Source organism: Cervus elaphus, chromosome 16 (genome assembly GCF_910594005.1).
Source record: "Cervus elaphus chromosome 16, mCerEla1.1, whole genome shotgun sequence".
Classification (NCBI taxonomy): Eukaryota; Metazoa; Chordata; class Mammalia; order Artiodactyla; family Cervidae; genus Cervus; species Cervus elaphus.
In genome coordinates, this window is record NC_057830.1 from 41,327,873 (window position 1) to 41,354,464 (window position 26,592).

General features: G+C 52.7%; 2 long non-coding RNA genes across 2 annotated transcripts; one reads left to right on the forward strand and one right to left on the reverse strand.

The window, feature by feature from the left end:
- Window positions 1-1,743: 1,743 nt before the first annotated feature.
- Window positions 1,744-2,939, forward strand: LOC122672966. The gene is made up of 2 exons (XR_006334544.1): window positions 1,744-1,939; window positions 2,012-2,939. It is a non-coding gene; the product is annotated as an uncharacterized LOC122672966 (long non-coding RNA).
- Window positions 2,699-18,881, reverse strand: LOC122672958. The gene is made up of 9 exons (XR_006334532.1): window positions 18,668-18,881; window positions 17,443-17,605; window positions 11,926-12,013; window positions 11,717-11,790; window positions 10,680-10,822; window positions 10,277-10,406; window positions 7,740-9,274; window positions 3,934-4,161; window positions 2,699-3,359 (listed from the first exon to the last, which is right to left on the reverse strand). It is a non-coding gene; the product is annotated as an uncharacterized LOC122672958 (long non-coding RNA).
- Window positions 18,882-26,592: the final 7,711 nt, after the last annotated feature.

Sequence of the window (26,592 nt, forward strand, 5' to 3'; positions counted from 1 at the left end):
TCACTCACCGGGGTTCCTGCGTCCCCAGAGCTGCTGGCGGTAACATCTCTGAGCACTAGGCCGGGCAGCGTCCCCGAGTGAGCTAAGGCATCGCTGCTGTCCTTCCAGTGCTGCTGCGGGGCCCTCTGTGGGCGGCCACCCTCATCCCCTGCCCCACCGCCCGCTGGGGCCCGACTGTCCCCCTGGGATCCTTTCAGCCCTTGAGCTTGGGTGTTCCCAGCCCTCCACCACACCAGACTGGGACGCAACTCAGGACTTGGGCTTGAGATATCAAGGCGACTATGACTCTGGAAGGACACAGTCCTGGGGCCCGTGAGAGAGCAGGAGAGCAGAGACCCCACGGGGAGGAGGCAGAGTCGGGGAGCGTGCCCACAGCCACGGCTGCCTCCTGCACAAGTGCCCCTTCGCCTCTTCTTGACCTGAAACAGAGCCCAGCTGCTGCTGCTCTGCAGGTGATTCCTGGAGATGCACCTCCTGCAAGAGCCATTGTCCTGCGGCTCTGGGGCTGCCTGAGTGTGCTCAGGAGCATCAGACAAGTGGAGCTGCCACGCCTCATACTGGAGGTGGGGGGCCTGATAGTGGGGAACGGCCTGAGGCCGGGGGAGGGTCTGAGGGTGGGGGAGGGCCTGATGCTGGACTAAGGTCTCATGGTGCGGGAGGGTCTGAGGGTGGGGGAGGGCCTGATGATGGACTAGGGCCTGATGCTGGGGGGGAATGTCTGATGCTGGACTAGGGTCTCATGCTGGGGGAGGGCCTGATGCTGGACTAGGGTCTCATGCTGGGGGAGGGTCTGATGCAGGAGGTGCCTGACGCTGCGGGAAGGTCTGATTCTGGAGGAAGGTATGATGCTGGACTAGGGCCTGATGATTGTGGGAAACATCTGATGCTGGACTAGGGTCTGATGCTGCGGAAGGGCCTGTTGTTGGGCAAGTGTCTGATGCTGGACTAGGGTCTGATCCTGGGGGAGGGTCTAATGCTGGGGAAGGTCTGATTCTGGACTAGGGCCTGATGCTGGAGGAGGGCCTAATGCTGGGGGGAGGGCCTGATGCTGGGGAGGGTCTGATGCTAGACTAGGGCCTGATGCTGGGGGAGGGCCTGATCCTGGGCGAGGGTCTGATGCTGGAGGAGGGCCTGATACTGGACTAGGGCCTGATGCTGGGGGGGAATGTCTGATGCTGGCCGAGGGCCTGATGCTGGACTAGGTTCTGATGCTGGGCGAGGGTCTGATGCTGGAGGAGTGCCTGATGCTGGGGGAGGGTCTGATGCTGGGGGAGGGCCTGATGCTGGACTAGGGTCTGATGCTGGGGGGAATGTCTGATGCTGGACTAGGGTCTGACGCTGGACTAGGGCCTGATGCTGGGGGAGGGTCTGATGCTGGGGGAAGGTCTGATGCTGGACTAGGGCCTGATGCTGGGGGAGGGTCTGACTCTGGAGGAGGGTGTGATGCTGGGGGAAGGTCTGATGCTGGGTAGGGTCTCATGCTGGACAAGGCCTGATGCTGAGACAGGGTGTGATGCTGGGGGAGGGTCTGATGCTGGGGGAAAGTCTGATGCTGGACTAGGGCCTGATGCTGGGGGAGGGTCTGACGCTGGAGGAGGGCCTGATGCTTGGGGAGGGCCTGATGCTGGACTAGGGCCTGACGCTGAGGGAGGGTCTGATGCTAGACTAGGGTCTGATGCTGGGGGAGGGTCTGTTGCTGGGGGAAGGTCTGATGCTGGACTAGGGCCTGACGCTGAGGGAGGGTCTGATGCTGGGGGAGGGTCTGATGCTAGACTAGGGTCTGATGCTGGGGGAAGGTCTGATGCTGGGTAGGGTCTGATGCTGGACTAGGGCCTGATGCTTGGGGAGGGTCTGATGCTCTGGAAAGGTCTGATGCTAGACTAGGGCCTGATGCTGGGGGAAGGTCTGATGCTTGAGGAGGGCCTGATGCTGGACTAGGGTCTCATGCTGGGGGAGGGTCTGATGCTCTGGAAAGGTCTGATGCTAGACTAGGGCCTGATGCTGGGGGAAGGTCTGATGCTGGGGGGAAGTCCTGATGATGGTGGGCAGCCTGCTCCCAGATACACAGAGTTGTGATTATAAATCTCTGTGAGAAAGCTCTTTTTCATACTTTCCTGACCAACTTGCTGTGTTCTTTTTTTCTGAAGCATAATTGCTGTGCAGTATCTGATTTCTGCCATACATCAATATGAATTAGCCATAGATGAACGTATGTCTCCTCCCTCTTGAATCTCCCTCCCACCTCCCCTTGCTACATTCTTGTTTCTATGGATATATGAATAATAAAGACTGTTGACTAAAATAACATAAAAAGCTCCCACACACAGGCGTGCACACGCACACTCCCTAGTGCATCATTCGGGTCCGCATCAGGGTTGCCCTCGGCCACCCCGCCCTGGGATCCACGGTGAGCCTTGACACCTGCACTTTGTTCCCATCCTCGGCCCGCTGCCCACGCCTCCGCAGCAGAGGGGCCCTGTCCCCGCAGGTGCTGAAGTGATGGAGCCTCTTGCCTCCAGAGCCAAGAGTATGAATACCAGGTCGGTCGTCCTTTGGGGACATCTATGCTTCCGCCTTCTAGCCTTTCCATTGTATCCATCCGTTTCTCTTAACAATGTCCGATGACACGGGCTCCCATTACCAGCTCTGGTCTGTTCTCAGAGTACAGCTTACCCTCGGCACACTCTATTGGCAGTGGGAAATTTTCCTTCAGTACTTTATTGAAAGAAAGCAATAAATAATACTGTGATAAAAATAGTTCAAAAGTAGACTGTACGTACTTTGTCACATATTCAGGAAGTTCACCAAAGATTAGTAGAAAAACAGAATGGTAACAATGAATTGTACAAGTAAATTAAAGGTGGAGCCCACATGTAAAGAGACATGCCGTCTCTGTCTACTGAGACATCACTGCATAATAAATAACGCACTGTGATCTGAACGCATCTCTTGCTGGCTTTTGTAATGTGCTCCTGGAAAAGTAAAAGTTACATTTGCTGCTTATACAATCCAAAATGGCTATGTCATCAAAATCTACAAATGTACGCCTAGGTCCATTCTTTAAACATGTTTACAGATATAAAAAGATGCTTTACATAAGAAAACTAAAGCCTTTGTCAGAGCTGCTCTACGCTGTCTGTCTGTCCGGACGTGGCTCCTTCACCGTCCAGCGCACCGGCTCTGCAGCGGGTGCAGCGCATTGCGACTGGTCCCCGAAGAGTCTCAGTGGAGAGAGGGACCTGGGTCCTCAGAGACCAGGTCACGGGAGAGATTGTCATAGTCGTCTTCTAGCCATGCTTTCAGCCCAAGCTTCACTAGAAGCTCACATTCAACACCCAGTACTTTTAAATCGCTTCACTCTGCAGAGAGAAAGGATTTCTTGCTAGAAAAAGTACAGTTTAGGTCAGTCGTTAAAATAGAACAATTGGTTGAAATTAAGTTCGCTCATTTCAGGGTGAGTGTTGGAGAGCTCAGTTACATTCTGGAAGGATAATGCACACCGTGTCATGATGATTTTACAATTGCAGGAAAACCCCTTCTCTCATGGTTTATCATTTAAAAATTAAACAAGAATAATTACAATAAATGCATCATTTACAAAAGCCATATATTTGTTCATAGGATTTATACAGACAAGCATTACAGTACATTCATTTGAAAGACTAAAATCAGATATCAGAACATGAATTGATCTGAAAGGATATTTATAGCCTGGCTATACAAGAAAAAGTATATAAATGAATTCATAAGTTTACATAAATAGAAGAAACATTAAATTTTAAAACATTTTCTCTATGGTATTCATGAATTTTTCACTAATTAAAAAGTCTGTAATAAAATACCTTAGGGGCCATACAACAACTTTAAACAGATTAAAGATCGCATCGAGTTCAAAATGTCGTCTTTGTCGTATTCTGGACGCTGTATAATCACCTGTAGCATTAGTGCGGGTAAACTGGAAACACACACACAGACGAGTCAGTCCTGGGGCGGCGGCTGCTGAAGGTGGCAGGAAGGAGGGGGAGGGCTGTTCCTTGTGGGGTGTCCACAGATTGCACCTCACCACTCACTGATAGCACTGAGGCCGTTTCCAAACACTTGTCACTGTTCTGGAGAAAACAATCATCGCCCAGCTCCTACTTAATTTCCTAGAATATGTTTCTAGAATTGGAGTGTAAACACGTGCTTTATTCATTCCATCCTCTGTTCATCCACCCATCCAGCCAGCCAGCCAGGCATCTGTTCATCCATCCATCTACTCAGTAATCCATCCATCCATCCACTCACTAATTCATTCATCCATCCATCCACCCATCCATCCAGTCAGCCAGTCATCTGTCCATCCATCTACTATTATCTACTCACTAATCCATTCATCCACCCATCCATCCATCATCCATCTGTCTATCAATCTATCCATCTATCCAACCACCCATCTGTCCATGCATCTATCCAACCACCCATCCATCCATCCACCTATCTAACCACCCATCCATCCATCCACCTATCCACTCATTCATCCATCCATCCATCTGTTCATTTATCCATCCATCATCCATCTGTTCATTTATCCATCCATCCATCCATGTTTACAAACTTCCTTCCTCCCTCCCCCGATCCCTTCCTTCCATCCTTCGTTCCTCAGAACTTTACATTTTTGTGCAGATTGGTATCTTATTCCTCTTAAGTTTAATCATAGGGTATTTCTATTCCCCCCACAACCTTGCTCTTTCTGATTGCATCCTTTCTCCACTGCAATTTCCAGGAATTACACTGATTCTTTTGCCAACAATAACTCTGGAGAGTTGTTAGCATCTGACTCCCTGACAGAGCTGTTCTGTTCTATTATTACCATGTTTCAGCTGATACTTTTGTGTTTTTCAGGTAGGCCATTATATCATCTTCAATCACTGGCTAATTTATTTCCCTCTTTCAGCTATCACAATTATTATTGAATTTTCTTGTTCAATAGCACATTCTAGAACTTTCAGAGCATTGATAATTAACAGAGGTGATCACAGCATCCTTGACTTGTCCCTGACTTTGAGACCACTTGTGACACATCACTATTCAGTGTGATTTTGGCCCTTGGCTTGAAATAGATGTTTCCAACTCTGTTTCAAAGCTGTCCTTTTTGGTTTTTAAAGAGTTTTTTAGTGGGAAGATGTTCAGTTCTATCCAAATGAAGTGGGCGACAGAGGATGAGATGGTCAGCTAGCATCACAGACTCAATGGACATGAGTTTGAGCAAACTCTAGGAGATAGTGAAGAACAGGGAAGCCTGGGGTGCTGCAGTTCATGGGGTTGCAAAGAGTAAGAACGACTTAGCAATGGAACAACAATAACAACAGTGGGAAGATGTTGAGTTCTATCCAGTCTCTTCTTCAGCATCAAGTCAAGAAGACCACACGTGGAGTGGAATGTAGGAGGCCATGATTCTCCTGCCCTGGCCTGTAGCTGCCCCCTTTGCCACGCTACTTTGCAACATTTCCCATCAAGAGACACAGCGTATTTCTGCAGCTTCTGGGCTGGCCTTGTGACTTGGCTTGGCCAACAGAAAGAGGCAAAGTGACAAGCCTCACAGGGCCTTGAGAGCATTGCTCTCTGGCCACTTCCCTGTGAACAATCCCAGGCCAGCCTGCTGGAGGACAGGACTCCCATCATCATCCCTGCCAGCAGCCAGCTTGTCCATCATGAACCATGGCTACCCTTGAGCAGCCAAGCTCAGCTGACCCACCAGCTGACTGTGGATGCAGGACTGTCTCCACTGGAGATCGACCACACATCTAGCCCCAGTCAGCCCCCGACCAACAGCCTGATGAGAGATAATGGGTGGCTGTTTGCAGCCACTAAGTTCTGGGCGGTTCACTGTGCAACAGTAGATAACCACAGAAAGGCTGTTCTCTTTTGGCCTCTTGAACATGAACTGATGTTTACTGTTGTGTCCTGGAAATCATAGAATGAGCCTGTACGTGTGATTGGGCCCAATTTTTTGACATGCTGCCGAGTTGCCAAAAACTCAGCAAATGTAACCAGGCGCTCTTTATCAGAATTGGCTGAGACTTTATAAAATCGAAGCCTCATTTTGTCTTATTGCTTCAACAAATGATGCTACTGGGATTTCCCTGATGCTCCAGTGGCTTAGACCCCATGCTCCCAATGCAGAGGGCCTGGGTTTGATCCCTCCTTGGGGAATTAGATCCCACGTGCCACGACTAAAGCTCCCACTTGCTGTGACTAAAAGATCCAGCACGATGCAGCTAAGACTCAGCGTGGCCAAGTAAATATTTAAAAACTTGTGCTGGAGTTGACTTGTGGGAGAGGATGGGGTGTGGTCCCTGCGTTGCCCAGGATGCCGGGTTCCAGGTGTGAGATGCTTAGAAGAGAATGAGTGAGATCTCCAGAGTGAGGACACGGTGGCAGACACCCGGAAGTCTTAGGCCCTGTAGACACAGCCAGCTGAGGCCACTTTCTGACTGGGGAGGGGGGAGAGGGCTAGCAACAGTTGGTACCATCCCATAGTTGGTCATAAAGTCTAAGCCGAAAGAAGCTCCCAGAATACTGCTGTCCCTGGAGTTTTGTTGTGGTGGTTTTAAGTTATGTCCTCAAGTTTTGGGGTATTCCTCTACTCAGAAGGGAACCCAATCTCCCACTCCTTAAGTATGGACCAAGCTTAGGGACTCGCTTCTAGTGAATAGAATAAGGCAGCAATGACAGCATGTAACTACTGAAAAGTGGGCCATCAGAGGCATTTCAGACTCTTCCTCACTCTCTCTCGCACTTCCTGCCCTGGGTGAAGCCAGTTGCCATGCTGTGAGGACACTCAAGCAGCCTGAGGAGAGGTCCATGTGGTGAGGAGCTGAGGCTCCGCCAACAGCCCTGTGAGTGTGCTATCTTGCAGGCTGATCTTCCAGTCCCAGAACAACCTTCAGATACCTGCAGCCCTACATGACATCTTGACGATAACCTCACAAGGGACTCCCAAGCCAGAATTGCACAGCTAAGCCATTTCTGAATTTCTGACCCCACTGAAAGAACCTGAGATAATAAATACACATTATTTTAAGCCACTAGGTGCTGAGGTTGTTTGTTCCACAGCGCAAGCTAACTAATACTTCTTATGGTGGCTCTGAGTGGTGAGTTCATCCATGTCAACTTGTTCTCTTTCATGGACTCAAGGTTCTGGCACAGTTTTCTCCACTCTAAGATCCCACTAGCACACACCTCTTCATTTACTGGATACCCTACTTAAAACGTATGCCAACCCTTTGCTTGATAAAGAGTGAGTTTGGGTTTCTGAGACTGGTGTTGTACCTGAGAAGCAGGTCTCTGACCAAGGCTCTTCTACAGACCTCTGCAGGAGAAGACCTCAGTAGCTGCCTGACATCTGTCCTAACCGCCCTGCTGTTGGTCTCTCACCCTTGTGTAGGGTTGGCGGCAAGCTCAACACAGGATACCCTGTGTAGACAGAAGCCATGTCATGGATAATTCCATGGTGGGATTACATGGTCAGTGAGAAAGCCGAGGTAGTTTGAAGCAGGGGTGGATTCCAGCACTGTCCTCTCCTGATGTTTTAAAACCATCTCATGGGAGCTTCACATATGTGCCAGAGACAGGCACACATGATACATTTTTGGTAATGAAGCACTTGCATGCGGCCAGCACCCAGGAGCTCCCTTCCTGACCCCCAAGGGGAAACCACTACCCCGATTCTTGTCTGCTCACAACGCTTCACTCACCTGGTCCACTCTGTCCAACTGGACACCAAACTTGCCTCCAAACCCCCAGATGGAGTCAACCTGCAAGCAGCACTTGGAGAGCTTTGACTGATACTCATGGCCAACAGCTGACTGAAACAGGGGCAAAAGTGAAGCATCAGACACCCACCAGCATGGCCACACTGGACGCGCCCCCCGACCCTGAGGCAGCCTGCACTTCTGGTCGGCATGGGTGACGCAAACAAAATCACTCAACGTGGAAGCCGGCCCAGAGGGAGGTAACTCCATGGGGCATCACAACACCAGGGCCCCCCAGTCAGGTGTTTGAACCCTCTCCACACCAGGCTCCCCAGAAGTCTCCCAAGAACCCCAGCCACAGGGGGCCTTCTGAGGTGCCTGGGTGTGAAGAACCAGGAAGCCAGCCCCAACCAGAACCACAGAGCCAGCAGCCTGCCAGCGACTCCTAAGCCCACTTCCAAGAAGACTGCTGGCAGTGATCACCCTTTTCAGGTGGGACACTGTCAAAGCACGTGGCCCAGAAATCAGGGCACAAACTGCAATACAGATGGCATGCTTCAGGCACACCGCCCGTTCAGTGTCAACACCTGCCACATACCCAGCCCGCCCAGGTGAGCAGTGGGGCCTGCCACCGTCCCGCCACCCCCCAGTCAGGGAAGCGGGTCTGGTGACCTCTCAAGGCCACATGCACACCGAGCAGTCCACCCCGAGCTCCCGCTGTGTGGTCAGCAAGCCATGGCCCATGGCCCACATCCAGCACTTAGGTTCTTTGTAAATAACATACAAAGAACATACAGGTGTTTCTGAACATTGTTCATTTACAGAAAATCTATATCTAACTTCGTGTCAAGACAATACAGGTACTTCAGGAGCCACCAGAGACCCTGTGGTGGCCGGGAAGCTAAAAATATTTACACCCTGAACACTGAGCGGCCCCGTACTGCTCCAGTCGCCCAGGCGTGACCCTCAGAGTAAGGCAGCAGGCGCCCTCGGCAGAATGGAGAGTGGTCACGGTCCTCTTTATGGACACTGAGGATGCAGGACAGATGACTGACGCATGACCCAATGCCGGGAGAGGAGGCGGCTCGTCCAGCCTAGCTCCTCCCCAGGGAATCACCACCACCTTGGCCCCCTCCTTCAATACAGTGAGGGGCCTGCCAGCGCACTACCAACTCCTCTCCTGCTTGTTTAACCGGAACTTCAGCAGCAGCGTTTAGGGTCCAACCCCCACAGGGTCACCACCACCTCTGATAACTCTGCAGGCAGCTCAGGGCGCGCGTTCTTCCACAGCCGGGGAGCAAAGCAGGATTTACTTTCCAGTCTGGAGCTGTTACTTTCTCTCCCTCCCAGGCTGGATTCGATGACCACAGCCAATAGCCGATCAGGAGCACCGTGGCCTCCAAACACCTGTGGCAGAGACTACCCATCTGCAGCTTCAGGGGTCTCACCCAGAAAACATCAGCAAGGTAACATGGAGGCAGCAGCATGCCCAAAGGATCCGCCAGCGTGACTCTTCATCACCAAGAAGTCAGGGAGAACTGTTCCAAAAATATGGCCAGAGTGAAAGCTTAGCGATTCGCCCAACTTTCTTATGATAACAGCTTTCTCCCCCAGATTGGCCTTGTTCTCACACTGACGAGACTCTATTTATGAGATAGTCAGCACCAGGCAGAGCACTGCGGGAAGCAGGGATGACGCTCTGGTCATGAGAGGCGCCCCTCTCTCAAGCAGGTGCTGGCTCACCAGTGTGACAAGCCCTGCCATTCTGGGCTGAGGGCGATCCAGACACAAGGCAGATGGGGTGGAATTACAGAGGAATCTGACCCCAGCTTACACCTCAGCACAGAGTAAAGGCAGACATCTCAAGTTACCCAGCCTGGGAAACGCGCACCCGCTTCACTGCAGATGCAGCACACCTGCTCCAGTCTATTGTCCCCTCTGCAGGGCGGACACAGCCCCCAGCTGATCCAGCCCCCTCTCTGAGTACCAGCAAAGGATGCTGCACTCTTAACAGCTTCAGTCCCACCTACTGAGACCTGCATGTCCTCACCCTGGTGGGCCATGGTTTGACGCCGGAGGACAGGGTCCTCTCTGAAGGTCAACAAGTGTGCGAAGGACAGCAGCACGCTAGGTGGCTGACTTTCCAGCCTCGACGTGAAACAAGGTGCTGAAACTCAGCTCTGGGCTGCAGATGGGAACCACTAAGGCTGCAGCCTGAACTACACGTGACGCCCATTCCAGCAGTCTGGCTGCCTGTGGGCCTCTGTCCTGGTCACAGAGCTGGCCTCTGGTAGGACCTGATCTCCAGCTGCAGGCTTCCCAAAACACCTCCCTCCCCAGCAACTCAGAATCTGAAGAGAGCTTCCAGAAACCACAGCCCTTCTCGGCTAAGATCAATTGAGAGTGTTACTTCTGGCAAATCTCGTCCTCAACAAGTGGATTCCCAACTTTTCAACGGAAGGGGAGGGCTGAGAGACGACCCTGCTGACCCTGGCGAGGTCAAGCACGCCAGGACTGACACCACGTGGGTCGGCACTTACCTTGTCCATCCTGTCCTGCTCCACGCCAAACTTCCCTCTGTAGCCAGGAGAGGCTTTGGGTCCCATTTCCAGCTCTTTCTCCCTGAGGGTCTGGTGTTCTTGAAACACATTCTCCCACAGCTTGTGGATACTTGGGAGGGAAGAGATGGAAGACGAACAAATCGGTCAGACAGACAGCCAAGACATGCGTCTGTGCTTTCTGGGAGGACAGACAAGGACGTTATCTCTGCAATCTGTGAGGTGTCGTTCCCCGGTGGCTCCCCAGCCCAGCCTCCCTTGTGTTCACTTTACTGCACCTCCAGCTGCCCCCAACTCCAGCAGTTTTCAGAGTCAGAAGCAGGTTAATGGGGAAAAAAGCAAGTCTGAACACACACAATGAGGCATCTCCAAGCCCCTACAGAACCTGGGGCTACGATGTGGACAGCATTCCACCACATGGAGGACAGCTCCTCGGGGTTCACCAGACATGAAGTGGGAGAGCCAGCTCCGTAAACATCACCAGACGCAAATGGGAGACAAAGTCAACAGGATTGCACCCGGACGACCCTAGGCCAGGAACCAAGAGATGTGGAATATTCAGATGGTTTCTCTCAACATGAAGCACCCTGGCTTTCCATTCAAAGGTGAAGTGAGAGGCTTACAGAACTTAAGATGTAAAAGTCATTTTCACTTTAAGCACTAGGAAGAGCGGGACAGATCACAAGATGCAGCCAGAACCGGGCAGGCCAGGCGGCTGTCACCCAAAGCAGCTGAGGGCCACCTCACTCCACATCCGGATGGCAATCCCAGACGTACGGCTTAGAACACCAACCAGGACTGGCCACCTCCCAAGCCCCTGAGGAGCTGGGGAAGAAGACTATCTACACTTCCCAACAAGAAAACAAGCTACCCTGGAGGTGGCGAGTTAAGACGGGCCAAGTCAGGGACAATCCTTGCTTCGTGCAGTCTCCTATCTCGACCTTCATGAGAACATGAAGTTCAGGATTCAGCTCATGGGATTCAACTGACAACAACAGAATAATCACATTATAACAAAATAATACACATTAAGGAGGGGGTGTTTTTGATCTCAGATCTTCAAAGACAGCCCATGCTTTAGAAATCTCCCTTCCGCAGAGAGAACAGCTTAAGTGACTGTGTTTCTCGATGAAAACTACAAGGTTGAAAAGCAGACTGGAGAGTAAGAAGTACAGCAGTCACGGGCAATGAGGATTTAAAGTCACTGAGCACATCTTTACACATGCACGTACACAAACACTTACGTATATACATGTCAGACCTCATTTTTATCTACTGTGTAAACAAGGGACCAGACAACGCAGAAGCAGGGCCAGCCCACAGAAGCAGGGCACTCGCGCTACCCAGCGGGGAGCGTGCCCCACCTCACCCCTTCACATTTCAGAATGTCACTGTCACACAAAGATCGAGAAAGTCTCTTACGTGATGTGCTCCTGGTGCCCAGATCCTGGCACGGCCTTGGCCCCCCATCTCTGCTCTTTTTCACTTACGTCATTCTGAAAAGGAAAAGAAAGAAGGAGGACACCCCACACCCTGGATTGTAAAACAGCCCCGCACCCACCCATCCACCCAAAAACCTGGGAGGATCCACTTCAGGAGACGGGAAAGGTGGGCAGACTGGCGGCTCCTACCACGAAATCAGGGTCGGTACTCCCAGTTGTCGGCTCCCCCGTCGTCCCGGTTGATGGACACAGTGTGGCCTGCCGAGGCTTTCCACATCTGGAAGAGCAACGCTGAGGGTCACAGATGCCAGGAGAGCCCTGCCCAGAGACCCACACAGATGCCCTGCCTGGGACCCCAAAACGCTGGACAGCACAGGGAGGGCAGAGAGCTATGTGCTCAAGAGGTCCACTCATGGGACATCCCTGGGGGTCCAGCAGCTAACACTCCTCGCTCCCAATGCTGGGGGCCCAGGTTCAATCCCTGGTCAGGGCACTACATTCCTACATGCCACAACCATTAAAATAAAACAAGGTCACTCATAATCCCCATGCCTGAGTGACACCAGAAGGATCAAAAGAAACCTAACATGAGAGCAGTCACAGGGCAGAAACACAGAAGAAATACTCCTAGCTACAACTCAAATGAGAACATTTTCTGCAAAATTAAAAAAGTCCCGTGTGCTACTTCACTCAATGGGAACCTCCCCGACTAAGTCTCCTGACAACAGTGTTGTCCAACACTGGGAATGCGCTGTCGCCAATGGTAAAGTCTGCTGCATTTTATCACAATTTTTTTTTAAAGCACCATTTTGACTCAAAAATAATTACTGGAAACCCTACAATGATTTTCTTAACTTAGACTCTGACAAGTCAATAAATCATTCAAGGGCTGCTTTGCCATCTACTTGGGGAAACGCAGAACACAGAGAATGCCAACTTCTGTGCCGGGGAGCCCTGAGGCAGGCCGCCCTGCCTCCTCAGCAGAGCCCTGAAACTCTGGAATTTATCGGCTCAGACAACAATGACACAGCCTCGCAGCCGGACCACGCTGCTCTTTGCATAACTGCAAAGGCAAAATCTAGCCTTTCAGGACTTCAAAAGAAAGTGACCAGAAGAAAGGTTTCACTCTCCCCAGAAGTACTCATAAAACTGCACACAGGCCAGGAAGAAACTGAAGGCTTGTTTGCACGCAACCAGAAGCCCCCATCCTGGTGTCTGAGCTGAGGACACTGCCAGTCTCACTTGGTGGGGCCATATGCTCTGTGCTCTGTGTGGATCCAAAGAGGACGGGAGCCCTTCGCAGGCCTGAGACTCCCCCAGGCAGGTCGACCTGCGCCCCCAGCTCTGCTAGGTCACAAGCCCAAGGTGGTGGCAGGGATGGATCGAGGGGAACAGCTCTGATTCCCAGATTGGACTCCTGCCACGTCAGCTGGGTAGGGAAGCATGTGCCACCAGGTGGGCAGGATCAATGCAGTCCCCTGGACACTGTCCCATCGGGACCCTTGCTCCCCTCTGATTAGGTGAAGCAAGGCAGGAAGCGCCCAGACACAAACTGCTTTGGACACAATCTTCAGGAACCGACAGACCGGCTCAGCACCGGCAGGCATAACCAGCGTGCCTATTCACACATGGAGACACAGTTGCCTGAAAGCCAAATGCTCTGCCCTAAGCCTCTGCCTCCCCAAGTCAAGACTGCCCATGGTACCACACTGGCCTGAGAAGGGGCTGCCCACCCACAGGACTCCGGTGGCCTAGTGGTCTCCTCAGCCAGTGAGGGGACGGTCGGTCATGCAGAAGGACAGGGTCTCCAGCGAGATGCACTCCCCACCCAAGGACAAGGTGAAACCCGCGCCCTGGCCTGTGTCTTCTCCATGCTGGCGGCACAGAAGTCCCAGGGTCCACTCTCCACCCGTCCCTCCAGAAGCCAACCTCACTCGTGGGCTGCTGAGCACTGGCCGGTTTTCCCCCGCGTCATGGCCACAGGCTCCCCACTCCCCCATGGAATAGGAAGAAGGGGCCAGGTGGCTGCCCGGGGGGAGGTGCCCCGAGTCCTCCACTCCAGAGTCCTGTGGAATCCCCTCTGCTTTCTAGACCACAGGCAACACCAAAATTGACTTTATCTTTCAAACAGGAAAATTTCCTCCCAGAAAGTTATCGTCCCTATCTCTGCAAACCCAGTGAGAAACACCCGTTACGTTCCTTGTCAAAGGGGTTTCCCTGCCTGCCCAGTGGAGCATATGAGCACGCTCACGGTGCACAAACCTTTCTTCTCCAGGTGCAGATGTGAGACACTCACAAAACTCTGCTGAAAACTCAGTAATCCAATGAGGAATTCCCAGGCACTGGGGAGAGTTTCTGTCTGTAAAACTATTAAGAGTAAAAAGCTCAGAAGGATATGTGCTGACAGGCACCCTGGGCAAATCTTTGTGGGTTGAGATCCTTTTAGAATACCTCTGAAATCCTCCCCAACATAACAAGCTTTTGTAAAGAAATTTGCATTTCCCTAACCAAAGACTTCAACTAACTTTCAGCCACAGTGAGAAACTACAGGAAATAAAGAAGTTCCATAAGATTTACAACTGTATGAAGTTTCTTCTTCATGCAAACAGAAATCATTGCTTCAATGGCTAGTGTACATATTTGTTTGCTAAAATGCTGAGAGCTTTCCATTTCTGGTTCATCCTAATTTATTCTGCGATACAATTCTATTACTCTGGGTGTATGTGTATATGTGTGTATGTATGTGTGTGTGTATATATATATATATATATATGGCTTCCCTGGTGGCTCAGACAGTAAAGAAGCTGCCTGCAATGCAGGAGACCCAGGTTCAATCCCTGGATGGGGAAGAGTCCCCAGAAAAATGAAGGCAACCCACTCCAATATTTTTGCAGGCAAAATTCCATGGATAGAGGAGCCTCGCGGGCTACAGTCCATGGGGCCACAGATTCGGATATGATTGACTGACTACCATTCTCACACTTTCATATAGATGTACGTATGAGAAGCACTCCCCAAAGGGATGGTGACATGACTGAGCCAGAACTCAGAGTAGTGACTGCTATCGGAATGTGAAGAATGGTGACTCGGGGAGCAAAAGAGAAGCAAGCTGCGTCTCTAATGAACAGGTACGGTTACTTCAAAAGACCAACACTCCAATTCTCCGAGCCACTTGCTAAGCACCTCTTCCCTAAGACCACAGGATAGCCCTGACTAGACACTGCACTGCTAGACATGACAGATGCCTAGAATCCCCTTGTTCCCCAGGACCAGACTCGTCACAGGCATACACCGTATGTGCTGACGTGTGGCCTGGCATGCATTAGCAACCAGACAGAAGATGCTCTGCTGGCCTTCCTCAACTCTGCCTTTAGAAATCTTAACTTGTGTAGGTTGCTTAGTACATTCTGGGTACTGCAGTTATCATCCAGCATCTATGAAAATCTTGCAAGGGTAGCTAGTGATAGGCTCAAATCTATAATAATCTATTCCCTCTCAATATTTTTAATTAAAAAAATCATGAAAACAACTCTTTGAAAAATTAAAGGCCTGTTTTGGTTTTGTTTTTTTTTAAATCCAAAGATAATGCCTCTAGAACCCTACCTCACACCACACACAAAAATTAACTGGAAAAAAATGGAGCAAAAAACCTAAGTGTCTGAAGTAAAACTATTAAATTCTTAGAAAAAAAAAACATAAGCACAGATTTTCATCACCTTGAATTCGACAACAGACCTTAGATGCTTTGCCGTCACTAAAAGCACAAGTGAAAACAGAAAAAAACAAACTGGACAAAATTTTAAACTTTTGGCTTCAAAAGATACCCATCAAAATCAACACTATTTACAGAATGAGAGAAAATATTTTCAAATCATCTACCCAGAATATATAAAGAATTCTTACTAGTCAATAATAAAAGGGACAGTCAACCACATTTTGAAAAGGGGAAAGGATCTGAACAGACATTTTTCCAAAGACATATAAATGGATGATAAGCTTGTGAACAGACAGTATCACTAACCATCAAGGGAATGCAAATCAAAGCCGACTTTTGAGATACCACTGCACACGTTTTGGGGTAGCTACCTTTCAAAAAACAGAAAACAAGTTTGGTGAGGGTATGCAGAAATCAGAAGGCTCTTATGCTGGTGGTGGAAATGGAAAATCAAAGAATCTGGCAGTTCTTCAAAGGGTTAACACACAGAGGTACCACAGATCCCAGCAACTCCATTCCTAGGAATATAAAAAACTTGTTCACAGAGCATCACTCCCAACAGCCCAAAGTGAAAAGAACCCAATGTCCTTGTGAAGTGATGGACACGCAGCAGGTGGTCTATCCATTCAAAGGAATGTTACTAATATCTGACGATAAACGGAGTGAAGTACTGACATCCACTACAACAGGGACAAGGCTTTGCAAATCGTCCACGCTAAGTGAAGAAGCCGGACACACAAGACCATACATTACACAGGCCCATTTCTATCAGTGGCCAGATCTGGTAAGTCTACAGCGAGACAAAGTAGATAGTGTTGCCTAGTGTTGGGGGGTGAGGGAATATGATAAGGTTTCTGAGGTGATGAAACCACCAACACCGAGTTAGCGGACCGTCCACGTGCCCACCCTCTCCAGTGTAGCAGAGGAAACAGGTCTCACACGGCCCACTCTCCACACTACCGTTACCCAGAGGACTCCCCTCCCACCCCTGCCTCCTGCACAGTCAAAGACAGGACCTCTGATGGACAAGGGCCCCAGGACGCAGCCCACTGCAACACAGGGCAGACCCCAGGGCTCCCAACGTTCTCTCTCAGCCAGGCGCTTGCCCAGCCCCTGCTGCACTGCACGGACCAAAGATCAGAATCACCAAGGACTCCATGCAAGTGAACTTTTTTTTTACAGTCTGTTTCTCACAATGCTTCAAGGAAAAGGTCATGGGGGACACACTGCCAGTTACTGACGGGGGTATGGAGCAGAGCATCAAAGACAACCCCGCACACCCTTGCCATCTTGGGTCTGGGAACACTTTCCACCCCGAGAGGCGCGGGCCAGCCTCCTGCACCCGCTCCCTGACTCAGCCGCCTTCAGGCTCTGCCCAAGCGCAGGCTCCTCCACTTCCCTGAGGCCCGGCCCCTTCCCCTCAGCCCCCCCCCACCGCCCCCACCCCAGTCCCTTCCCCAGAGCCCCAGGCCCCCTCCCCTCAATCCCGGCCTGGCCTGCTTCCTCATGCCCGGGCCCTTGCCTCAGCCCCCGGCCCGCCCATCCCCTTCTCTGACCTCCGCCCCCAGCCCGGGGAAGCTGCGCGAAACCGCCAGTGCAAATGCCAGGAAACCGCTCGCAGACGCCCAGGGTTGGTCTGGCCAGGCTCCACACTGCCCAGCCACCACTGCGCCCTCAGCTCCCAGGGGCCCCGCTCCACTTCCGCTTCCACGAATGTGGCGGGCCGCACTTGGGTCCAGGGAGCCTCTCCTTGCATGAAACTCCTTTAGAACTGGGCTCTCCCGATCCCGTGGGTGAGGCTCAACGGTACAGCCTGGGGGTCAAATGGGACTGGACAAGGACGAGGACCAGGACAACAAAACACTAGTTCTGTGTCAACGAGGGAAGCCACCACCTTTCCAGATCTCACAGCGGGGCCTGCACCGAGGGCCCGGGGGATGCAGAATCACAAGTGATAACTACGAACCCCCCACAGCAGGAATGGAGCCTACCTGGCAAGAACCTTCTCTCTGGTCCAGGCTCCAGTGAGGTGTGCTGCTGCTATCTCCACCGCTGACCCACCAGGAGCAGCTCACACATGCTCTAGAGCGTATGGTCACATGACCGGGACCTGGCCAATCGGTGTCTTCCACCACTCCACATGTTCCAGGGTGGCTATAGTCCAAAAAACAGAAAACAAGTTTGGTGAGGGTGTGCAGAAATCAGAAGGCTCTTAGGCTGGTGGTGGAAATGGAAAATCAAAGAATCGGGCAGTTCTTCAAAAGGTTAAAACACAGAGGTGCCACAGATCCCAGCAACTCCATTCCTAGGTATAGAGAAAACTTGTTCACAGAGCATCACTCCCAACAGCCCAAAGTGAAAAGAACCCAATGTCCTTGTGAAGTGATAGACACGCAGCAGGTGGTCTATCCAATCCATGGAATGTTACTAACATCTGACGACAAAAGGAGTGAAGTACTGACATTCACTACAACACGGACAACGCTTTACAAATCGTCCACGCTAAGTGAATAAGCCGGACACACAAGACCATACATTCTACAGGCCCATTTCTATGATAAGGAACACGATAAGGTTTCTGAGGTGATGAAACCACCAACACCGAGTTAGCCGTCCACGTGTCCACCCTCTCCAGTGTAGCAGAGGAAACAGGTCTCACACGGCCCACTCTCCACACCACCGTGACCCAGAGGACTCCATAAGGAACACGATAAGGTTTCTGAGGTGATGAAACCACCAACACCGAGTTAGCCGTCCACGTGTCCACCCTCTCCAGTGTAGCAGAGGAAACAGGTCTCACACGGCCCACTCTCCACACCACCGTGACCCAGAGGACTCCCCTCCCACCCCTGCCTCCTGCACAGTCAAAGACAGGACCTCTGATGGACAAGGGCCCCAGGACGCAGCCCACTGCAACACAGGGCAGACCCCAGGGCTCCCAACGTTCTCTTTCAGCCAGGCGCTTGCCCAGCCCCTGCTGCACTGCACGGACCAAAGATCAGAATCACCAAGGACTCCATGCAAGTGAACTTTTTGACAGTCTGCTTCTCACAATGCTTGAAGGAAAAGGTCATGGGGGACACACTGCCAGTTACTGAGGGGGGTATGGAGCAGAGCATCAAAGACAACCCCGCACACCCTTGCCATCTCGGGTCTGGGAACACTTTCCACCCGGAGAGGCGCGGGCCAGCCTCAGGCACCAGCTCCCCGACTCACCCGCTGTCAGGCTCTGCCCAGCGCCGGCCAGCGGGGCGGCGGGGCGAATCACGTGGTCGGCCCCGGCAGGTTAAGCCCCTACCGAGTTCGGGGGCCAGGTCGCTGAAGAGCCCAGCGGGGCGCGCTGGCCCGTGACACCTCAGAGCTCTGCCCAGTGGGAAGTGCGTTCCTCACACTCGCTCCTCCGGGCCAGACTCGAACAGATTCCAGGGGGAGGAAGCCGTGTTCCCCTTGACACAGACCCTCTCTAGGGGCACCAAGCTCCAATGAGAGTGATTCCCTTCCAGGTGACTCCCATCCCGCACCCTGAGGGGCTGTTCCCAACCAGAGCCGCTCCACTCTGCAGCCGCGTCGGTCGCTGCCTTTCCACTGACCTGGCTGCAACATCTCCCCGCTGGTGTGGGCCCCAGAGCTGGGAGGGACCGCCCGCCCGGCCTTCGTGAGACCCCGGCCCCTCCTCCTCGGCCGTCCGCCTCTTGACCTCCCAAGTCGTGACCCTCTCCTTCCGGGAGGGCTCCTCTCTTTCCCTAGACCCTCTAGGCGCTCCGCCCCCTCCCTCTAACCCTCCAGGTTCTGGACCCCCTCCCCAGGGCTCCCCGTTCTTCCCGGGACCCTCTGGGCCCTTGGCCCCCTTACCCGAACACTTAGGGCCCGGCCTCTCCCCCACCCCTTCCTTCCGAATCCCGGATCCTGCACCCCTCCTGGAGGGCCCCTCTCCTATCCTAGACGCCCTCCTCAACTCTCTGGCCCCTTCCTCTCAGGAGCCCGGGCATCCTCCCCTCAGACCCCGGACCCTCCGCCCCAGCCACCTAAGGACCGCGCACCCTGACCCCTCAGGCTCTGCCCCTTTCCGTTCCCCCAGCCCGCCCCCCTTTCTCCGACCTCATTCCCCTCCCCAGGACTTCCTTCAGGCCTGGTCCCGTCCCCTCAGTTCCCGGCCCATCCACGTCCCTCAGCCCCCCAGTCCCCTTCTCTCAGCCCCCGGCTCCTCCCCTTCCCCTCAGCTCCTCCTTCCCCTACTGTTCTCTCAGCCCCCGGCCCCTTCGCTCAGCCCCCTGTTCCTCCACTTCCCTCAGTCCCTCGGTCCCCTTCCCTCAGGCCCGGCCCCGTCCCCTTAGCCCCCCGGTCCCTTCCCCAGAGCCCTGGGCCCCCGTCCCTCAATCCCGGCCCGCTCCCTCAAGCCCGGGCCCTTCCCTCAGCCCCCGGCCCGCCCAGCCCCTTCTCTGACCTCCGCCCCCAGCCCGGGGAAGCCTCGCCCCCGCTCCCCACCCGCGCGCTAAACCGCCAGCGGAAATGCGACGAAACCGCCGCTTTCTTTCCATTTCGGGACCTGGGGGCGCCCAGGGACCGCAGCTGAGGAACAAGCCCGTCCCTCCACCCGGCGGAGGCCGAGGTCACTCACCGACGCCCAGGGTCCATCTGGCCCGGCTCGACACTGCCCAGCCACCGCCGCACCAGCCGCGCCCGCTGCGCCCGCCGCTCTGGAAGAGGAGCTCTGGTTCTGCCGGAAGGGGTGGGGCTGGGTGAGGTCAGGCTACAGCAGTGGGAGGGGCGTGAGGTCAACCTGGGGCAGTTGGTGGCCTTCCTGCGCAGGTCAGGGCAGAGCCGCCGGCCTGAGAATGAGGGCGCTGCTGAGCCCAGGGGTTGACAGCGCTGGTTCGTGCTGTGGTCCCAGAGCTCCACCTGAAACCAGAGGGAAGCCGTCTGCCCGTGAGTCCTCTGCTGCTTGTCTGTCAGCTTGTTTGAACCAGGCTGGGTTTTCTGCCCCGCTGGCCAAGTGTTGACCCTGGAAATGCAACTGTGTGGGTTTTGGCTGATTCAGGGAAGAAATGCCAGATGACACTTGGAGACTCCAGTTTAATCTGGATTCAGGTCATATCTCTCTCTTTTTTTTTGTTTTTTGCGTTTTCTCAATGAGTTTATTTATTTGTGGTTGTGCAGGGTCTTCATGCTGTGTGGGCTTTTCTCTAGCTGCGGCGAGCAGGGGCTGCTCTCCAGTTGGGGGGGCGTAGGCTTCTCACTGCGGTGGCTCCTCTTGTTGCAGAGCACGGGTTCTGGTGCCCACAGACCTCAGTACTGTGGCTCCCACGCTCCAGAGCACCGACCCAGAGGCTGTGATGCATGGACTCAGCTGGTCTGCCATCTGGGGTCTTCCCAGACCAGGGGTGGGACTCGCGTCCCCTGCTTTGGCAGGGGGGCGATTCTTTACCACTGAGCTGCCAGGAAAGCCCTCAGGCTATTTTAGATTCTAGTTTTCCACGCTCCTATCTGGTGAGAGAGGCCTGGGAGCTGGCTGTCCTCAGCCACAGTCCTGGCTCTGCCATCAAAAGCGCCGGGGCCTCTGGCAAGCGCCTGCTCTTCCCTCAGTCGTGTCTGACCCTTTGCGACCCCACGGACCATAGCCCGCCAGGCTCCTGTCCATGGGATTTCCCAGCAAGACTACTGGAGTGTGGTGCCATTTCCTTCTCCAAGGTCATATCTCTTGAAAGTGAAGTGGAAGTCCGTCATTCGTGTCCGACTCTTGCGACCTCATGGGCTATACAATCCATGGAATTCTCCAGGCCAGAATACTGGAGTGGGTAGCCTTTCCCTTCTTCAGGGGATCTTCCCAGTCCAGGGAATGAACCCAGGTCCCCCGCATTGCAATCAGATTCTTTACCAGCTGAGCCACCATGAAGCCACCAGAGATGCCCATGAATACTGGAGTGGGTAGCCTGTCCCTTCTGCAGCCAATCAGGATTCCGACCCAGGAATCACACCGGGTCTCCTGCATGGCAGGAGAATTTTTTACCAGCTGAGCTATCAGAGAAGCCCAGTATCTCTTAAGGCCAGCTATTCATTGATATCTTTGAAGGCCAGCTATTCTTTGTAGGATTTCCCTAATTAGTCTTCACAGGAGTAAGGTAGCAACCTGCTAAGGTCGCAATTGATGCCCTTTTTCTAGAAAAGAAAAGTGGGGCTCAAAGCAGTGGGTAACACAGCTACAGCAAGGAAGTGTGTACCTAGACAAAACCCCCAGATTGTGCTGTTAGAACTCAGGGAAGCCATGTGGTGTGGCTTGTTCATGTGACAAGGGCTAAGGCTCCCAGCCCACCCTGGATGCTGTGGGGACCCGATTTGGTAACTGCCCTCTGGCAGCTCTGAGACTCACAGAAGCAGTTTGCACTGAAGAGAGGAAGAACACGTCCCTTCATCCTCCCCACCACACCCTCTGGGTACTCCCACACCCTGCCCCCTTTCTCTTGCTTTGTGAGGGAATAAGTGTCACGCTCAGGTGACCACATTGGCTGTCCACTGTTCACGAGGTACCAACTGGAGCTGCTACAGGAGAGGCCAAGAGCCTTTGCCCCTGAGTACCTCTCTTTCCTTTGCGCTGTGGGGGTCCTGCTCCACACTTGCACACCAGAGGCCTTTTCTGAGACATGCAGGGAACCTCCCTCAGTTTGCAACAGGTTGCATCCATCGCTGTCCATTCAATGCCTCCCTTGAAATTCAGCTCATGAGCTCCGTTGTCTGCTTCGCGGCCCACCTGGCTGCCACAGGAGGGACAGAGCTGACAATGAATCCAAAGCTCAGATCTGACAGCTGGGAATCTGTGTATAAAGGACCTGATGATTCACGCTGTAGAGGCTATACTAGGCTCCAGGGATCCGTAACCAGGGCTTGGGCCAAAGTGACTCCACAGCTGTTTTAATGCCTGGGGAGGGTTCTGGCTATAGTGGGGGTGGGGTGAGTGTCCTGAGGTTCTGAAGGCCCACTGTGTGTAGGTTCACGGCGCACAGAGAAGAGAAGGCGGAGTCCTGCCCTGGAGGTGGTCACAGCTCATGGACGAGCCAGCCAGGCAGGCAGGGCACGATAGCACCTGGTCTGACTTCATGAGTGAATGGTGTGGGGGCAGAGGAAGAGAACCAGGTCTGCTCCCTTATGTGGTGCCCGGGGAAGGTTGTCATCAGACTAAACACTAACTATGGTGATGACCATCACTGCTGTGTGCAAAGGGTTTACATTGGCGTGTGTCTTCATCTGAGCGCTCAGGCTGTCTCTAGACAAGACTGGCCATGGGCATTGCCTCTCCTTCCAACTTGAGATGTTTCATCCCTTCCTTCCTGAACATTCATTTCCAAGAGGGTTTTTGGGCCACAAGGATTTTGGGATTTTCTCTAGCTTTGTCTCAGGAGGAACGCGTTTCCAGTTGTTGGTGTGGTTTGTTTTTCCCGCTGTCTTTCTTGGTTTATTTTGTGAATTTTTTCTGCCAGAGGAATAGCTCAGAATCTGCCTTCTGGCTGAGATGTGACACTGACAACAGCAAAGCCTACCTGGATATCATGACCACATTTGCCGAAAGGGCTTTGTTTTGCAGAAGACCTCTTGAAAGTACCTACACGGTCCTTTCAGAAATGAAATAAAAAACAAGAATTCTTAAGTTTAGTCTTACAATATGTGGGGAGTCAGGAAAATCCCCTGGAGAAGGGAAACACTACCCACTCCAATATTCTGGCCTAGAGAATTCCATGGAGTATATAGTCCATGGGGTCGCAAATAATCAGACAGAATCGGAGGACTGAACTACAACAGCAGTGAAGCTTCAGCATTTGTCAAACAGAGACACCAACACTATTTGCATGACTCTGTGCGTGTTCAGGTGCTCATTCGTGTCCGACTCTTTGCAGCCCTGTGGACTGTAGCCCCCAAGATCCTCTATCCGTGGAATTTTTCAGGCAAGAATACTGAAATGGGTTGCCATTTCCTCCGCCAGGGGATCTTCCCGACCCAGGTTTGAACCCGGGTCCCCTCCAGGTCCTACATTGCCTGGCGGGTTCTTTTCTGCTGAGCCACCTGGGAAACAAGTCATTACATCCCTGGCTTATGCTAAAGTGCTTCACTTAGCGTCTGGTACTCGGGAAATTCTCACTGGTGATGTGAATATTCAGTCATCTATCATTATTGCTCATAAAATAATGGAATGGCCGTGCTCACAAAGGAGAAAGAAGAGCCTTTCCAAGTCCAATCAAATCCTTCGCCACACATATCTTTTTTAAAACTTCTGACTTTGAAATAAACATGAAGCATAAAGACATTGGTTATGGCCACCAGAAAAGATCGAGTCGTCCTAATAAGTGACGAGGCTTCTCCCGGTTCCAACATGCATGCATTGTTTCCCCGGCACGACCCAGCACTTCTCTGACAGCAGCTGGGGGTCCTGCAACTTAACTCAGTGTGGACACTGCCTATCTGGGGGTAGTGCCAGACCCCACAGGTTAAAGGCCCAACCCTACAAGACCCTCCCACCACTCTAGCCATCATTTGCAAGCCCAGATTGTCACCTGCACCTAGACCCACCGGCTACCCATTCAGAGGTTCTAACGTCTTTGGGTTCTATTCATTTGTCAAGTGGTCAGGGAACTCAGAGAAACATGTTGCCTACTAGGTCACAGCTTTAATGTTAAAGGTAATAAACTCAGAAACAGCAGATGGAAGGGGATGCACAAGACAGGCTGTGTGGAGGGGAGGCACGGAACTTCAAGCTCTCCAAGCCCTGCTTTCCCCAAATCTGCATGTGTTCATCAACCCAGAAGCTGTCCAGACCCTGTTTGGGGGTTTTTATGGAGGAGTCATCACACAAGCACAGTTGATTAAATCACTGGCTGTTGGTGATTGCTTCAACCAGAAGCCCTTCTGGCTTTCCCAGACGTGGTGGGGGGAGGTGGTGTGGGGGAGGGGCTGGAAGTTCCAATCCTCTAACCATATGCTTCGTTACCCTGGCAAGCAATGCCCCCCTTTCGAAAGGAGGCACTCTCGGAACAGTCACCTCATTCACCTACCAAGAGACACCTTGACTGCTCTCCCCACTTAGGAAATTCCCAGAGTTAGGAGCTCTGTGCCAGGAGTGGGGGACAAAGACCAAAAATATATTTCTTATTATCAGTACAAATCACAACATCATAGTGACTCCAAATTTCAGTGATAATTTGGTTCTATAGCCTTAAAAGGTTTTCAGCAGTTGATTGGACCTTTTTTAAAAAAAAAAAATTGGGGGGCCACACCTCGAGGCTTGTAGGGATCTTAGTTCCCCAACCAGGGACTGAACCCACACTCCCTGCATAGGAAGGCAGAGTGTTAACTGCTGGGCCACCAGGGAAGTCCCTGATTGGGCCTTTTTTTAGATGAAACTGTTACCGTGGCATCAACTAAATGGTTCAAGATTTCAAAAAGCTGGCGCTGAGCATGGGCCATCTTCCTGTGGTGTCTTCAGATCATAACCAACATTTCCATGGCCGCTGCAGCCCCAAGCTTTCCCCTGAGATGAGTCAGGCCCCAGGAAGCCTGTTGCCTTCCCCTGCTCTATTCAGGGGCTGCCGGCACAGGCAGCGTGCGAGGTTTGCGCGGGTCCAGCCAGCACCATTAGCGGACAGATGCCCGGGATGACTCATTCCTGGGGTGCTCTGATTACAAGAAGTGAGAGGGTTTGGAGAACAAGATAGCCTAGGAGAGAGCCCAGCCCCACCACCTTGCCCATTTTGAAACGAATTTGGGGCTTATGCGTCTTCCCCAGGGAGAAAGAAATCCATGGACTCCAATTGGATACTCAAACAATAACCCCCAATTATGAAGAGTCTTAAAGTGGGATTTCTCAGCCTTGGCGTTGCTGGCATTTGATATCTTGCAGCATTCCTAAATACAACCAGAAATGTCCTCAGATGTCAGCAGTGTCCCCTGGACCCCAACATGAGGGCCAGCTGGACAGGCTTGACCAGGAGCAGGGATGAATGAAATGAAAGTTGCTCGGTCATGTCCAACTCTTTGCGACTCCATGGACTATACTTATAGAGTCGATGGAATTCTCCAGGCCAGAATACTGGAGTGGGTGGCCTTTCCCTTCACCAGGGGATCTTGCCAATGCAAGGATCGGACCCAGGTCTCTGGCATTGCAGGCAGATTCTTTACCGGCTAAATCGCAAGAGAGGCCCAAGGGAAGCCCAGGAGCAGGGATGGGGGGGATGCAAAAGGACAGTGAAGCAAGAGGAATGGGGGCAGGTGAAGTCCGTCCTCCTGAGATGTCTGCTGGCCTGGTCGTCTGCAGTTGTGACCAGGCAGGGTGTGGAGGTCACAGGGGCGCAGAGGTGTGTGACCCCCTTTGCTCCCCCTTGGCCGGCAAGTGTGTGAGGCTGAGCCGCTCCGGGGCAACATGGGCTTCGAGCCCCACACAGGTGAGGCCGCTGTGTGCAGCACGAGCCTTTCTCCCGAGTCAGGAGGTTTACTGTTGAGAAGACATCCCGTGATGACCGGGGGAAGACCAGCCTGGCTGAGGTCGTGATCAATGGTGGATTTAAGGGACATGGAACATTGGTTGCCCCAGCTGGGGCTTCTGATACCGACATCCACAAACTGGGGTCGGGGCGGGGGAGGCTTAAAACAATACTAATCGACTCTCTCCCAGTTCTGGGCGCCAGAAGTCTAAAGTCGAGTGTCAACAGGACCCAGACCCCGACCCGGGCTCTGGGGCAACGTCACTCCTGGCTCTTCCAGCTTCGGGGTCTCCAGGCATTCCTGGCTTTGTGGCCACATCCCCCCAGCGTCTGCTTCCCCCTCACTCGGCCTCCTCTCTGTGTGTCTCTCCACCTCTTATAAAGACACCCATCACTCTGCATAAGGCCCACCTAATCCTCTGTAACCTTATCTAACTTGATTTCATCTGCAAAGACCCCATTTCTGAATAAAGCCCTCCTCGCAGATATGGGGAGTTGGGGTGTGGGTGTCTCTTTTGGAGGGCACAATTCATCCCACAAGAATGCTGAGACTTTACACATAAGCAGTTATCCCAGTAGTGGGGGGAGTTCACACGCATCCCCTCGAGTACAGCCATGGGTGGGGGAGGCATGGCTCGTGGTTGGAGGGCTGAGCAGGGCAGGTGGTCTGGCGGGGAC